General features: G+C 43.4%; 1 pseudogene; it reads left to right on the top strand.

Annotated features, from left to right (window-relative positions):
* Positions 1-1368: 1368 nt before the first annotated feature.
* On the top strand, positions 1369-1493 carry LOC123646832 (annotated as a pseudogene).
* Positions 1494-2931: the final 1438 nt, after the last annotated feature.

The following is a 2931-nucleotide window of genomic DNA, read 5'->3' as shown; positions in this document are numbered from 1 at the left end:
CTCTAACTACCTGGTATCTGGCTCTGGGGTGATTTAGGGCAGGAGAAATATTAGCCTGGAGTGCGAGAATTAGGAAAGGAGGTGATTGGAGCTATACACTTGGGATTGGTTGGTTTGCACATGAAAGATGTGCTGCCTTGGCTATCTCTAAGAATCGGCTAACCCTGGGAGGGACACTCTCTCCCTGGCCAGCAAGATTTTTAAGATGACAGAACATCATAAGAGGGTGCCGTGGCACATACCTGTAGTCCCAGCTACTTGGGAGGCTGAGGCAGGAGAATCACTTGAGCCCAGGAGATTGAGGCTGCAGTGCAGTATGACAGTGCCCGTGAATAGCCACTGCACTCCAGCCTGGACAACATAGTGAGATCCCCATCTCTACAAAAAAAAAAAAGAAAACATAAAATGAAAAATATTATTAATCCTATTAATATAAGGGGCCATGTCTGGCTCATTTACTGTCGTAGCACCAACTCCAGCACAGGGAAGGAGCTCAGGCAACACCTGCATGGGTGCTGCCAGGCCTTCTCCAACATTCCAGGGAGGCATGGGGCAAACCAGGTGCCACTCCAGTGCCTCTCCATACTCCATGCTGGAAGAAGCAGCAAGGTGACCAGGAGCCTGCTCACAGAGCCTATTTTAGAAGGGGGCTTTTCCAAAAGGGTCACATCCTCTTCTTGGCATTTGCAGACAATACTCAGCTACTTGGACAAGAGGAATTCACTGACAGTGGGGTAGAAAACAGCCCGAGTGAGGCTGGTGGCCCTGGGGCTCACCTTGGCTTGGATCACTGGGGATCAGTTGCCTGAACTCCCTGACTTCGCCATCAGTTCCCAGAGGACAGAGGGTGTTGCTTCATTACCTCTCCTCTGCAGCTAGACAGGTGGAATCTCCCACCAATAGTAGTCATGGTAACAAGAGCTGACACTTCCTGAGGGCTGCCTGTGGTGGCCTTACTCACTTCAACCCTCACAATAATCCTGGGAGGTGGGATCTAGATAAGGGGGTGTTTGGCCACGTGTTGTAGACACCAATTTAGTAACGTGGGCAGAGAGGAACTTACCGGAAAACACAGAGGTGACTCATGGGTAGAACCAAAGGGCGGGCAGCACAACCCCTTACCAGGAACTGAATCACACACAACAGTCACTCTCCTGCACACCCGGGCCCCTTTCTCTCCCACCTCAGCTAACAGACCAGACTCATTCAGGATGTTCAATCCCAAACCTAAATTCCAGGAGAGATGAGCTAATCGGCCTGGCTTCACTGGTCCATCTCGGGTCCAGTCGGGTCTGGCCAGGGGGTGGAATTACACGGCACACACACAGTTGCTGGGGTCTACACATGTGGTCCAGTTTTCAGCACTGGGGGGCACAGTGTTGTCTCCTGATTGTGAAGCTGGGCCTTGGTGTTGATTTGCGCAACTGCCATTTGCCATTGATGATCATTCTTCTCTCCTTTCAGGGGAGTAAGGTGGAGAGGACGCAGTCTGAGTGGTTCCTTTAAAAAAAAAAAAAAGCTGGTATGAAACAGATACATTTTCAGTAGTGATTCATAAGATAATCATAGCCCAGCATCAGGTTGAAATGGGGTTGCTGGAATCTGAAAAGGAAATTAAGAAAACAATTCAATTTACAATAGCATCAAAAATAAATGGCCGGGTGTGGTGGCACGTGCCTATAGTCCCAGCTACTTGGGAGGTTGAGGCAGGAGGGTCGCTTAAGCCCAGGTATTTGAGTCCAGCCTGGGCAACACATCAAGACTCTATCTCTAAAAATAATAAAAATAATTTAAATTAAAAAAAAAAATAAAAATAACACAATACTTAGGGATAAACTTAACCAAGGAGGTTAAAGACTTGCACACTGAAAACTACAAAACATTTCTGAAAGAAATTAAAGAAGACATAAATAAATGAAAAGACATCCCATATTCATGGATTGGAAGACTTAACATTGTTAAAATGTCAATACTACCCAAAGCAATCTACCGATTTAATGCAATCCCTATCAAAATCTAATGGGTTTCTTTTTGCAGAAATAGAAAAATTCATCCTAAATTTTTTTTTTCACATCTTACCTTTCCATTCTAAAACTGATATGGAATCTCAAGGGTCCCTGAATAACCAACAACCCTGAGAAAGAACAAAGCTGGAGAACTCACAGAGCTTTTGATTTCAAAATAACTACAAAGCTACAGTGATTAAAATAGATTGGCACTGGGATAAAGACAGACAAGCAGACCAATGGAATAAAATAGAGAGCCCAGAATTAACACTCACATATATGGTTAAATGATTTGTGACAAGGGTGCCAGTCTTTTCAACCAGTGGTTCTGTGAAAACTGGATATACACATGCAAAAGAATTAACTTGGACCCCTACATCACACCATATACAAAAATTAACCCATCCATGGCCTAAATGTAAGACATAAAACTCTTAGAAGAAAACACAAAAGTGGAGGGAAAGGAAAAGAAAACGTAGGGCAAAAGTTTCATAACATTGAATTTGTCAGTGATTTCTTGGATATGACACCAAAGGCATAGGCAACAAAGGAAGAAATAGATTGGACTTCATAAAAATTTTTCAATTTTTGTGCATGAAAAGAAACTATCAACAAAATAAAAGGGCAATCCACAGAATGGGAGAAAACACTTTCGAATCATATGTCATATAAAGAATTAATATTCATAATATGTGGAGAACTCCTAAAACTCAACAACAATAACAACAAAAAGAACAAACGACGCAATTAAAAAATGTACAAATAGCCAGGTATAGTAACTCACACTTGTAATCCCAGCACTTTGGGAGGCTGAGGCCTGGAGTTTGAGACCAGCTGGGGCAACATAGCAAGACTCTGCCTCTACAAAAAAATTTAAAAATTAGCTGGGCAGATTAGCACACGCCTGTACTCCTTGTTACTCAGG

This window comes from Lemur catta, chromosome 10 (genome assembly GCF_020740605.2).
Source record: "Lemur catta isolate mLemCat1 chromosome 10, mLemCat1.pri, whole genome shotgun sequence".
Classification (NCBI taxonomy): Eukaryota; Metazoa; Chordata; class Mammalia; order Primates; family Lemuridae; genus Lemur; species Lemur catta.
Note: the sequence above shows the minus strand (reverse complement) of the source record. Positions and strands in the feature narration are given on the sequence as shown.